The 14146-nt window shown below is 44.2% G+C and overlaps 1 pseudogene; it reads left to right on the forward strand.

Annotated features, from left to right (window-relative positions):
- The first annotated feature begins 11457 nt into the window (after nucleotides 1–11457).
- LOC114212558 (LYR motif-containing protein 4 pseudogene) lies at nucleotides 11458–11879 on the forward strand (annotated as a pseudogene).
- The last annotated feature ends 2267 nt before the right edge of the window (nucleotides 11880–14146 follow it).

Below are 14146 nucleotides of genomic sequence, written 5' to 3' on the forward strand. Positions count from 1 at the left end.
ACACCTGAATGAAAGAACAAATTATTAAAGATTAATTAACTTCTATGAGTAAATCAGACTATAAAAAAAAAGATTTGCTGATAAACACGAGGGTTCTTGCTACTGCCTGATTAGAAAAAAAAACCACTATAGATTTAATGCTTTATTAATCCTAAAGCTTCTTTTGGACTAAACTGTTGGTTATCTTACTATATTAGAGTGAGTTGCATACGAAAATTGCTATTTATCCAGAATGCGAACAACGAGACATCTTAACCAAAAAAATATTTTTAATGCTACATTTAGGAAGAAAAAAACCAACCAAACAATGACTTCTCACCCAAATCCACAGTTCCCGCATCTGCTGAAGCCCTTGGCTGGATTCCCACGGCTTTGCTAGTAACATGAAAGTGATCAACTTGCATTTTAATCACCTCCTTCTAGCTTTCTGTGAGCTACCATTTATAGCCAAAGTTCCAAACTCCCCACATTCCCACCTTGGACTCCATCCTCTCGTTGTTTCAGCATACCATCTTAGGCCAAGTCTTGTTAACAAACCAATAACTCACTCTTGGGTGCATTCGTTTTCTGTGGTTACGGAATGACCACTACATATTGGGAAACGCTGATGTCTCCTGCATTGGGATTCTCATCCAATCACTGCTTCCACGCATATGACCACCACTCATGTTCCAGCCATCATTTGCAGATGTGCAGGGCAATGCTCCCCAAAGTGTGCTCCAAGAAACAGTAGTTTCAGGAGATATTCCATGAAAAACGATTAAACTGTGTTGCCAATGGTGTACATTTTACCGTTTGAGATCCTCAATGCAATTCTCAATATGAAAGGTTCTGAAAATTTATCCAGCAAAGAAACTCATTTAAATGCTTAATTTTTTATTTCTGCAGTTCATTTTAGTGAAGAGACCCTTTCCTGAGTAACACCTATTAACATGCCTTGAAACTACTGTTTCTCGGTGTACCCCCCTGGCAAACTCTGGCTCAGAGGACTCAGCAGCCACTTTCCTGGGCTCCCTGTTACAGCCTTTTCCCCTGGCAGTCCGAACAGCAAATTACAGACCTCCCACAGACAGGAACCCTCTAATGCTTAATCATTTCCTAGGGACTATAAGCACTGAGCAAACAGAACCCAAACTCTTTGACCTGGCATTTGAGACTGGCCACAACGAGGCAATTCCAGCCCCTGTCCCCCAGCTTCCTTATGCTTCCACTGAACTTGTCTGTACCTTGGAAATGGGAGGAACGATTCCACCCCCTCCCTGTCCTCCTCTTCATTTACACCCTTCAAAATGTTTCCTATTTCTTAAGGCCTGGTTGGACGCAATTTTCCCCCAGGAAACACTTCTCAAGTTAAATCAAAGGAATCATCTTTCTTCCCTGAAATCTTACAATGCTATTTAATCCTTTTTCTTGACACTCTATACCAGTGATTTATCAGGTAGGTGATCCATGCATACGTTTTACCTCCACTGGTAGACGAAGTTCCTTGAAGGCAGGAACCATACCCAATTCCTATTTATATCCTACAGTGTTCACAGTAGTTTAGTTACTTATTGAATGATTAATGGTACTTGAGACCCTGCAAGAAAGCAGGTCCTTTCTAAATCCTAAAAAGACTAAGTTATGTTCTGAAGAGTTTCAGCCCTGCATGCACACTGTTAACAACCCATGCAGGTATATACAACGTACACGGCTTGTATCATCAATCTCAAATCCAAACAATTTTGCTACTTATACACATTTATTCACTCTGGTCTTATAGTAACCAAGGTTACAACGAACAGTAGTTTCAGCCAACAAGAGTGTGGGATATTTACTGCACTTCAGGGCTTTTCTGGTGACTCGAGAGACCACACAGGCGAAATCCAGTTAATCTTCCTGCCGCTAGGCAGCCCTGAACTTCTCCTGAGACATGATGATTTGACTTGTTTTCAAACGTTTCCAGATAAGGAGATTCCACAACCTAGCTTTAATGGCATCTTACAACACTTAAGTTCCATTCTCAGGACATTTTTCCCTTCCTTTTGACCTAAGTCAACTCTCCTTACTTTAAATGGCCAAAAGAGGCTATTTTCCATTTTTCTATTATCTTGTTTTCCTCTAGAGTCTCAATGAATTCCTCTGAGTAGTTGCTATATACAGTGAAATATCATTTATTCCCCATATGTTGATGTTTCATACCTAAAACTTTCTTTGAACCATGTGCTACTCTGCATACAGGGCGAGAAACCTAGGGAGGTACAGTCACAGTTATGCTACTTGAAATAAAATGGAATCCTCCCCAAATTTTGGGGGTCTACCTCTCAGTAACAATCATTCCCTATTCTGTGCTAACGTCCATTTCTAGCAGCTAATAAAGTCGGTTTTGCTCATAAAAAGGGAGAAAACAAAATTTTCATTTTAAGCATGTGCCTCCTAAAATTCAGACAAATGTTAAAACCCCGCAGAGTTTTAAAAAGAAACAAACAAACAAAAACAAAACAAAACAAAAATTCCACAGAGGAGAAAAGGCCCATGATAGTACTGGTGAATATGACTGGTTTTGGCTTGCTACTGAACTCTCCTTGACCTGAATTATGTCTCGAATTTCACCACCTTTGATCACAGGCATTTTAGAATGGCCATTCCTCAAACCATGGAGTATAGGTTATTATTTTATTACATATTTGCCATGCAGAAGGCTAAAGCCCAGACGTCTGAGGGATTTCCCTAAAACTCAAGGCAAGTGAACAGAAAAATTGTTATTTTTCCTTTAATGCAGGCTACAAGTGATCCTCCCTTCCATGAAATTCTACTGACTTCGGAGCTCCTGTGGCATGAGTTCACATGTGGTTCTTTTGGATGCCTCAGTTCTTGTGCGTGGGTCTTCCCTCCACTGCAACGGTGAGCTCCTTGCACACAGGGACTATGTTTCATGAACCTCATCATGCCTGGGTCAGGATCTCATACAGAGCAACCACTGTAAGTAGCATTTTCTCAATAAACAAACATCATACCAGCAGAAGGAGTTGGAACACAGACACGAGCACAGAACAGATGTGAGAACTGGTATGAAGAAGCAGAAGTTCGGGGCCCCTGGGTGGCTCAGTCGGTTGAGCGTCTTGCCTTTGGCTCAGGTCCTGATTCCGGAGTTCCAGGATCGAGCCCCACATTGGGCTCCCTGCTCAGCGGGGTGTCTGCTTCTCTCTCTGCCCCTCACCCTGCTTGTGCTCTCTCTCTCTCTCTCTCTCTTAAACAAATAAAATTTTTTAAAAAAGCAGAAGTTCAACTGTAAGATATATTTTTAGATGTTTCATTACTTTCATATGCATGTTTCTTTTTTCTTTTTTAGTGCACAAGTGGGGGGGAGGGGCAGAGGGAGAGGGAGAGAGAAAATCTCCAGCAGACTGCCCACTGAGTGCAGAGCCCAACGTTGATCCCACGACCCTGAGATCATGACCTGAGTTGAAATCGAGAGTTGGAAGCTTAACCAACTGAGCCACCCAGGCAGCCCTCATATGCATGTTTTTGAGAGAACTTGGTTCCTTCAATGGTCAAGTACAAATCTGGTCATGAGATGAGCACTAGGGTCCACTTTGGCACCGTTATTCCATGGCTCAGGTGGATAACAAGTATGGCCACATCATGTGTAATTTGTAGCTTGCACAAAGATTAGAACACTTATTTGCTGTTAGAACAATCAGTTCTTATGATTGTTATTAAAACAGTTTCAAGGGTGTTCAAAATAATTTGTCTTATGGAGTCCAATCATTTCTCTTGCAATCTTGTTAGTCCTATACATTATTCACAAACTATCATCCTTCTTTTCATGGCCAAATTTAATTATAGTTTAATCACAAAAGGTTTGTAACAAAAGGGGACATGATTTTCTTTGGTCTTAGGGAAGTTTTGCTCTTCCAATACAAAATCCACTGACATGTCAAGAGATAATAAAACCATTTTCTTGAGAGCTATTCCTTAGAAAATGACTACCTCAAATTAAAAAAAAATCATTTTTTTCAAAGCCATCACATTATATTAAAGAAGTATGTTATTTAAGACTTCAAGCTCATTTCATTAAAATTCCTAAATGCATATTTCATCTATTCATTATGAAGTTACTAGCATCCCAACCAGAGCATGGGAATGGGGGACTTCTTAAATGCATAAAACTGACTAAAAAAGTAAATCAAATTTGGAAACCAAGAATTAATTTCCTATTTTGTCAATGCCAATCCACATTGTGAACATTTTTTGTAAAGGCACACATACCTTCCAAGAGCCTTCAATTAGATAGAGTCAAAAGGACAGATACTCTCCCTTTGTTTTTAAAATCTGAAAGCCATTATCTTCATTGTTTCCAAGAAAATTTTACTCTACCTTCTCAAACTCCTACTCCTTCCTCTTAGTTTGCAACTTGTAAAACTCCTACCAGCATTTAATTCCCTGCAGCTTGCTGCTCACGTCTGCTCACCTTCAACGCTCTCTTAAAAATGTTAGCTTTGCATCTTTGTGAACTGAACATCTAGTAGTTACAACAAGCTGTTCTTAATAAGGTAGATGTGGTGAGTGATACATATTCTGAAGCAAAGGAGTCCCAGGACTTGGAAGTAGGATGCAACATAGTCAAACTCTGCTCCCATCTAAATGTCCTCACCGTAGTCAAACTCTGCTCCCATCTAAATGTCCTATGTCTGGTGGCATTTCAACAAAATACAATTTTTTAAATGCAAGAAAGAATTTTCTTTGTTTCCCTGAAGAACCAGAAGGCATCCACGTTCTAAGAAACGTGATCTGTAATCATTTTCTGACCCATAAAAGCCAAACATGCAGGAACTTGCAATTCCAACCACCTTCCATTCATCCTTCCTAGTTGTGTGCATTTGCCAGGAAGTTCTCAGTCGTACAATGGCTAATCCACAAAGCAATCAACAAATAACCTGTTTGCCACCCCTCTCAATTTTAGGTACTATAGGGAACTCAAATATGTATTAGGCATGCTGTTTGTACTCTAGTTGTTTATAGTCTAGCTAAAAATAACATAAAACAATTATTTTAATATGTCTCATACCCCCTTTTCCAGGCAGAAAGTGATTAACCCCAAATTATACCAAGATAATTTAATTTTATGTAAAGAAATATTTCTAGGCGTGCCTGGGTGGCTCAGTCAGTTAGGCATCTGCCTTCGGCTCAGATCATGATCTCAAGGTCCTGGGTTTGAGCCCCGCATCGGGCTCCTTGCTCAGCGAGGAGGTCTGCTTCTCCCTCTGCCCCTCCCTACCACTCATGGTCTCTCTCTCTCTCTCAAATAAATAAAATATCTCAAAAAAAGAAATATTTCTCCACATATACATCAGATTTTTGGCACAGTGAGTAAAAGCCCACTCCCTTTCAATTTCTCCAAATTAAAATCTTTCAATGACATCTCATATGTCACTTTTTTATTTTTTTAAAGATTTTATTTATTTATTTGACAGAGAGAGACACAGTGAGAAAGGGAACACAAGCAGGGGGAGTGAGAGAGGGAGAAGCAGGCTTCTCGAGGAGCAGGGAGCCCGATGTGGGGCTCGATCCCAGGACTGTGGGATCAAGACCTGAGCCAAAGGCAGATGCTTAGAGACTGAGCCACCCAGGCCCCCCCTAAGATGTCACTTCTTTATGAAAACTCTCTTAAGGATACTTACTACTCTGAATTTCTTATTTGTCTAACCAGAATTCGTGTATGTGTGGTGGGGGCGTGTGTGTGAGAGAGAAACAGAGATTCATTCCCTTTGTTCTGCTACATTATTAATTCTCAGAGGCCAAGATTTTGGTTTTCCTAATGTTTTATTGTCCGTAATTCCACCAAACCAAAAAAAAAAAAAAAAAAAAATCTGAGCATTTACTCTGTAAAGCAACTTCTTGGCAAATTTCCTTTTAATTAAATGATCTTGTAAATCTGTGTTTTCACGTATGATGGCTGCTGAAAACAGCGCACACTGGTTGGTGGGATCCTTCAGCTGTACTGTACCATATAACACACCACAATGGTACCTTGTCAAAGTCTCTGTTTTCATTCAACTGTGGAAGTGACAGGACTAGTGTCACCTTAGAGACATGAGGTGTGTTTACTGGATTCCCACCCCTGTCCTGAGAAGACAGGGGCATGCTCTCCTATTCATCTATTATGTCCAGAGTCAGCCAGATCTTCAGCTCTGAGAGTTTCCACCAATGACCAAGAAATCCTCTGGGCGTATTAAAGACAGTGGGAAGTCTGGGGGGCAAAGGGAAGAAAAGAGAATGCAGACCTATGAAGGAATCCCTCCTTCCTATAACTATCTCCCTCTCCTCACCTCCCTGCCCAGGGGCCTACAGCTCATTCTTCAAGTCCTGCCCAAAGGTTGCGTCCTCTAATGTTTCCTCAACTTCCCTCCTCTGGGCTGTCTTAGTCAAAAGCGTTAGCTCTCTGATACAACCTCTACCAAAATAACTACCCATTTTACATTCAGTTGGGATTGTGGGAATTTAAACAAAATACCTGCCAATACGATGCTTGGTGTATAATAGTAACTCAGTGTTGGCAGCTACTATGATCAGCATTAACAGCATCTACTAGTGGACTCCTCTCCCCAGATAGCAGCAGAGTTACTACTTGTGGATTGTATATTATGTACCAGGTACCATTCTCAGTGTTTTAGAGTCTCATCCAGCTGAGTCCCAAGCCAGGGACTGTGCTGATTCATTTCTTTCCTTCCTACAAGTAGAGATGCAGTAGATAGCTTGATTTGCTTAATCAAGTAAAGAGAGAAAAGTAAAAAGGCAGCGAAAGTGCACATGGCCATGAGTGGAAGAGATCCTATAGTTCCTGTGCTCTGTAGCAAAAGTATCAATGCAAAGCACACCACCCCTACCTCCCAAATCCAGAATGGGAAGGGCTTCCCACCCTGCATGGATGTGCTTTGCTTTGCATGAAGGAGTGTGTTCCTCTCCCCTCTTTCTATACGGCCACCCTCCTCTCTTTGCACAATTCATCCACTGTTCACACCTGCAGACCCAGCTGCTATCAACAGCCTGTGCTGGCAACTATCTACTTTGAAACTAAGCCCGAAATCTCTTTGCAAACCCCCATTTCTCCAGTTTTATAAATGCTGCCTTGCAAATGTTCAATTCTGTCAAGTTGGAAGACCACAATTAATATGAAAGACAAGGGCGAAATTGGTTCACATTTCACCACACTGACTTGAATTGAATCAGACCAAAAAAAAAAAAATTACTGTATTTCATGGCATGTTGAAATTTTCCTTTTAGTGCCAAGCTTCAACACTTTTCCCTTTCATCTCTTTCTCCTAAGTCAGAGATGTGAAGAGTCATTAAAAAAAAAAAAGAAGAAGGGTTGTCTGTCATTCACCTTGAGGAAGCTGGGCTGAAATGGAAAGGAGAGCGGGTCACTGAAGCCTGTCTGATCCCCCGAACCTTCTCCAACCACTGTGATTGCAAGAGCAGCTTTGCCAGCGCTGTACTTGAGCATATCTCCTCCTGCTCACCAAGGGAGAAGCACCATCACGGTCGCCCTGACTCCTGGTGAGTTCTACCAAAAGACACCCCCTTTCCCACCGAACCGCTGTCTTTCTGCAGTGTGATGAATCCTCTTCTTTACTTATGCCTGGAGGAGCACGGCAAACAACGTCTTGAGTTACAGTCAGTACGGCCCGACTGTGAAGAGGTCAAGCATCCTAAAGGCTCAGCGCAAGACAATAGCATCTGCTGCACACCAACAGGCCAACGAGCCAATGCTCCCAATCACAGGGAATTCGTGATCTGCTGTAGGCAAGTCCCACTCTGCACAGCAGTCGGAATTTCTAAGAGTGCCTGGGGAGGTGACTCTTCAAAGACCTGGCTTGTCTTTGTCATAAGCATCTATGGAGCCTCCCACTTGTCAAGCCCTCACACTCGAATAGAGGGAAGTCACCAAGAAAAGGGAAGAGTATGGTATGCAGAAGGCAGTGCCCACCTACAAGGATGAACACACTGTGGGGTGGGGGTGGAGGAATTGGGGCAAGGCTCAGGTTTCTAGAGAAGGCAAAGCTGGGGCTGAACTTTGACAGATCATCATTAAAAAGACAAGTAGGAAAGGCATTCTAGGTAAAGGGGAAGCCGGCAAGCAATGGAGAAAAGGGGAGCGTGACTGGAGTAGTTTGCAAGAGCAGTGGGCAGAGGAGCAAAACTGAAGAACACGGGCGAGCCAGCCGTGGGAGACTCTGTGCGCCTTACAGAGAAGCCTGGGCTTTAGCGTGCTGGCCCATGAAGGGGCCACATTCTCACTCTGGAAGGACCACTGTGGCAGCAATGTGGATGATGGAATGAATGGGTAGAAAACAAGGGGTCAAGAGGCCACTTAGCAAATCATTATGATGAAGGTAAAAAGTTTTAATTCTCAGCCTCAACGGAGATGGAAAGAAACTGTAGTGAAAGTTACCTTTTGGGGCTGGGGCAGAACCCTGTACCTTATTTATTTGAGGAATAGCACCTTTTCTTTGGAGAACGGTACAACTACCACTCCAGCCACTTGGTTGCCAGGAGGTACTGCCATGTTCTTATGGGGCATATATAATCATATATTCAATATATGTTTGCTCGGGGGAGGAGGCAGGATGAAGCACACAGGGGCTCAAAGTGGACCACCCTAATCTCTTGGCCATAGTTAACTGGTCCTACAGTGAGTGTCTTGCTTGGGATTTTTGGATTTGGGACAAAGGAAGCCAAACCAGTCTCTCTGACATGACTGGAGTTGTAAAATCTGGGACATGTTGAGGCCATGTTTCTAACCACATGAACCAGAGGCTGGACAGCAGTGAGAGGGAGAAATGAAGGGGCCCACGTGGGAATGGAGACAGGAGATGGGGAGACAGGGAGAAGTGACTGCATGTGAACTCCAGCCACTTCCTGTCCTTGAGTCCAGACATCTCAGACTCATTCTAATCTTACTATCCATCTAGCTTGAGTTCCGGTCACTTCCAGCTGATGGACTCCAAACTACTAGCAGAAAAAAAAACGTGCGAGATGGTAAAGGAAGAAGTAACTAGGCTGGGTCACCCTTGAATACAGGACTGAAGGAAGGGTGTGAATATTAAGAGCCTGTGGGAAAAGGTACCAAGAGCGAAAACCATCCAGAGTTTCAATAAATTTGAAAGTAGGAGTGAGTTTTCCCAATCTCACACCAATATCATAACAGAGCACAGAGCTTCCCATTTTACACCGTAAACGTACAAACCAGGGGTGCATAAGCAATGCAGTACTAATTGAATTCCAACTCATTGCGATACTCCATTCTCGTGTTTAATCCCTTTAGCATTCAGTTCTAAAAATCTGCTTCACAAGAGGCTGAGGGATGGAGGGGGAGGTGTCACAGATGTACAATCTGGGCTACTTTCTTTCTGGTTCTTTCATGCTCTGATTGCTCCACCTCAAATAAACTAGCCACGCGGATAACTTCACCAACAGCACATTCACAGGGTGACTCAGGTGTTTTTAACACAAGAGTATTTCTTCAACCACAAAAACAGCCCAAAAGATAAACTAAATAAATGCATGATCCTACCCGCAGTCTCTAATAAATGATGGTCGTTGCTCATTAGAAAGGAAAAGAAGTAATAAAACCCAGATTGAATTTGAGTCACCCAGACATCGCCTACCATGAGCAATCTCTGGGTCTGGCTTAAAACTGCCAGTAGCTCATCTCCTTTGTCTGTCACCCCTGCTCTGTCCAGCACACAGAGGAGGCGGCGGGGTGGACTCCAAGGCCCCTTCCAGAGATGGAAGACCCAAGGTACTCCAGGGATTGTAAACATTTATTGTGCAGTCAGATCAAACTGGGAAGCTTGGCAGAGTTCACTCTGTCGGGGATGACCCAGGCCCGGAGGTGGGAGAGATGCCTGAGAGTCTGCCTGGTCCAGTAGGTTTTGACTGTTCTGGATTTGGAGATGGATCAGTGCCAAGAAGCAAGGGAGATGGATCTCTTTATCCTGGCACCTGTAGTCTGTGCATTTGGTACCTGGTCAGCTGTATCTTTGGGCATCTGGAGAAGCACACAACTACAGTGTGCACATCTAGCTCTGAACAAAGCCAGGGAGAAGGAAAGAGGGGAGAGGCAGAGCCTATAGAAATTTCAGTACAGGGGTGCCTGGGTGGCTCAGTCGTTAAGCGTCTGCCTTCTGCTCAGGTCATGATCCCGGGGTCCCGCGATCGAGCCCTGCACCGCGCTCCCTGCTCAGCGGGGAGTCTGCTTCTCCCTCTCCCCCTGCTTGTGCTCTCTCTCAAATAAATGAATAAAATCTTTAAAAAAAAAAATTTCAATACAGAAACACATAGCACCGTGTTTCTGAGGATTTTTTGTTTCCTGGGATTTTTTTTTTTTTTTTTTGCAAATGTGACCTGGAACGACACAGTGTAGTGGACTGTCCTACTCTCCCAGGTTATTGCTATCCTCCTGGTAAAAAGATTCCACAGCCCCGCCTACTGCCACGTGACCCCGGCGCCTCTGGTAGGAGGAACGGGACTCCCGGCCGAAGGGCCGGCGGGCTCGGCCCCGAGACTCGCTTTGAACCGTGGACGAGGAGATGCTGCGGGTCCCGAGCCAGGGAGGAGACCACCGCAGGGCTCTCTTCCGCTCTCCTCCGCCACAGGAAGAGCACATCCCAGCCAGGGGTTGTTCCTTCAGCCCGGGGGGCCAGGCTGGAGTCACGTGGTGCAGAGCCGCCGCGGACGTCCGCGGACACTGAGAATCTGAGAACGAAACCTTGGTTGTTTCAAGCCACTGAACTTTCGAGGCCGCTGCCGCTGCCTCACGCGGCATAAGCTGACCCACACACGAAGACGTCATTATGAAGTGAACCAAGACTGCTACCATCCGGTACTCTCCACTCACAATATATCCTCCCTCCTGCAGCCAAATTAATTTCTTTCATGTTCTGATCACGTAACTTTTAAAAAGTTTTTAAAATTCCAGTGTAGTTAACAAACAGGGTTATATTAGTTTCAGGTGTACAATATAGTGATTCAACAATTCTGTACAGGACTCTGCTCATCGTGGTAAGTGCATTCCTTAATCCTCTCCACCTGTTTCATACCCCGCCCCCCATCCACCCACCTCCCTTCTGGCAACCACCAGTTTGTTCTCTACAATTAAATGTCTGTTTTTGGTTTGTCTCTTTTTCCATTGTTTTGTCTGTCATATGTGAGTGAAATCATATGGTGTTTTTCTTTCTCTGACATACTTCACTTAGCATAATATTCTCTAGATCCGAAGCGGCGTGCGACGCCCAGCGACCCCAGGCACGGGCCGGTGCTCACCCAGGCCTAGGCCCAGGCCGCTGGCAAGACCGAGCCCCACCGCATTTTATTTTATTTCGTTCGTGGTTTTGCATAGACTGAGGTTTCGTGGGTTAGGTTAAGCTCGGGACCTTCTCGAAGAGGACCCATTTATTTTTTTTTCTTTCCAAAATGGCAGCCTCCAGCCGTGCACAAGTGTTAGATCTGTACCGGGCGATGCTGAGAGAGAGCAAGTATTTCAGCGCCTACAATTACAGAACTTACGCTGTCAGGAGGATAAGAGATGCCTTCAGAGAAAATAAGAATGTAAAGCATCCTGTAGAAATTCAAGCCCTAGTGAATAAAGCCAGAAGAGACCTTGGAATAATTCATCGACAAGTGCACATCGGCCAAATGTATTCGACTGACAAGCTTATCATTGAGAATCAAGAGAAGCCTAGGACCTAGGGGGCCGGGACCAGCCACCACCAGCTTCAGCATCCATTCTGCGCTTGGGGTGGGGGCTCCCCCCAGACCACAAGTGGCCTCTTCCATCAGCTTAGAATAGCCTCTTGCTCAGCCTGCCTTGTAGGAGCTGATAAACTGAGTCCGGTTTCCATTCTTCTGTAGCCTTAGTGAAAAAGGGTGGCTGGCTCTCCTTGATTCAAGTGTCAGAGTGAAGAGCTGGAGCTGGTTCAGAATAATGCTGTGTATTATTGTGTCTCCTCTCAACCCCACCCCTCTTTTGTATCTCACCACCACTTGTATAGAGCCCCTCCACCCTCTGTTTCTCCGTTGACAATAAACAGAATTGTCTCCCGAAAAAAAAATTCTCTAGATCCACCCATGTTGGTGCAAATGGCAAGATTTCATTCTTTTTTACAGCTGAGTAATATTCCATTGTGTATATAGACCACATCTTCTTTATCCATTCATCTATCGATGAGCACTTGGGCTACTTCCATAATTTGGCTATTGTAGATACTGCTGCTATAAACGTAAGGTGCCCATACCCCTTTGAGTTAGTGTTTTCATACTCTTTAGGTAAATACCCAGTAGTGGAATCACTGGATCATAGGGTAGTTCTATTCTTCATTCTTTGAGGACCCTCCATACTGTTTTCCACAGTGGCTGCATCCATTTGCTTTCCCACCAACAGTGCAAAAAGGTTCCTTTTTCTCTACATCCTCACCAACACTTGTTGTTTCTTGTGTTATCAAAAGATTTTAGCCATCTTGACGGGTGTGAGGTGGTATCTCATTGTGCTTTTCATTTGCATTTCCCTGATGATAGTGTGACCATGTAACTTTTTTATTCAAAAGTCCTAAATGATTCTTCAGAGGCTACCAGACTGACACCAGACTCCCAAACCCTCTATAAGCTACCTAATTTCCAAGTTTTTTTACTTTATTTTTTGAGAGAGAGAGCGCGTGTGTGTGTGTGTGTGTGTGTGGGTGTGCGCACGTACTCAAGCATACGCATGGGGGGGGGGGGCACCGGGACAGGGAGAGAATCTCAAGCAGACTCCACGCTGAGCTCGCAGCCCGACATGGGGCTTGATCTCACGACCCTGAGATCATGACCTGAGCCAAAATCAAGAGTTAGATGCTTGACCAACTGAGCCACCCAGGTGTCTCCTTTCCCAGTATTTTAATGTGCAACTTCTTTCCACAATCTAACCAGAGTTTGCACTTCTCAAGGCAGCTGTGATATGGTGGTAAATATATTCCTGGTTTTCCTCTCTTTTTTTTTTTTTTTAAAGATTTTTATTTATCCGACAGTGAGAGACACAGCGAGAGAGGGAACACAAGCAGGGGGAGTGGGAGAGGGAGAAGCAGGCCCCCCGTGGAGCAGGGAGCCTGATGCGGGGCTCAAACCCAGGACCCCGGGATCATGACCTGAGCCTAAGGCAGACGCTTAAAGACTGAGCCACCCAGGTGCCCCTCCTCTCTGGTTCTTGATACAGAGCTCCTAAGTCCCTTGGAATTTTGTGAGTGACACAAGGGCCTTTATTCCTGACACAGAACTCCTAAATCCCTTGGAATTTCCCTAGTGATAGAAGCCTCTGTTGTTCTAAATGAGGCAACTCCTGGTAGGCTCCTAGGTAGCTTCACAAGGGGGGATGCCTGCCAGAAAGACCAAGCCTTGATCAGAAGCTTGGAACTTTCAGCCCCCACAGCCCTCAATTCTCTGGATAAAGGAGAGCGTTGGGGATTAGTTAATAATTGATCATACCTGCATTATTAAACCTCCATTAAAACTGCTAAATAGCAAGATTCAGAGAGCTTCCAGCTTTGGTGAATGCATCCATGTGCCAGAAGGGTGACACACCCCAACTCCAGAGGAATAGAAGTTCCTGTGCTTGGGACCCTTCCAGACCTAGCCCTACATACCTCTTCATCTGGGTGCTCAACTGTACCCTTTATAATAAAACCAGTAAACCTAAGTAAATGTTTCCCTGAATCTTGTAATAAGCCATTCTAGCAAATTACTGAACCTGAGGAGGATGCCCTGGGAAGCCCTGATTTGTAGCAAAGTCAGAGGGAAGTACGGGTAATCTGGGGACACACTACTTGTGATTATTGTGCCTGAAGTGAGGGCAGTCTTCTGGGACTGAGCCCTTAACCTGTGCCATCTGGGCTAACTTGGACGGCTAGTGTCAAAGCTGAACTGCCTTATTGGATATCCACTTGTTATCCAAAGAGAATTAGAGAATCATTTATTGTGGAAATGCCACAAGTTTGGATCAGTGTTGTGACTAGAGAAACAATTTTCCTTTAACATCAATTACTTTGTTTCTGTTCCTCAAATACTTCTTGATTGCTATCCCGTATCTCTGCCTTTTGAAATCATACCCATACGTGAAGGTCCTCCTCGAGCC

Source organism: Eumetopias jubatus, unplaced genomic scaffold (assembly GCF_037043125.1).
Source record: "Eumetopias jubatus isolate StellerSeaLion01/CBP00866 unplaced genomic scaffold, mEumJub1_p1.0 scaffold_6, whole genome shotgun sequence".
In the NCBI taxonomy this organism is placed as follows: Eukaryota; Metazoa; Chordata; class Mammalia; order Carnivora; family Otariidae; genus Eumetopias; species Eumetopias jubatus.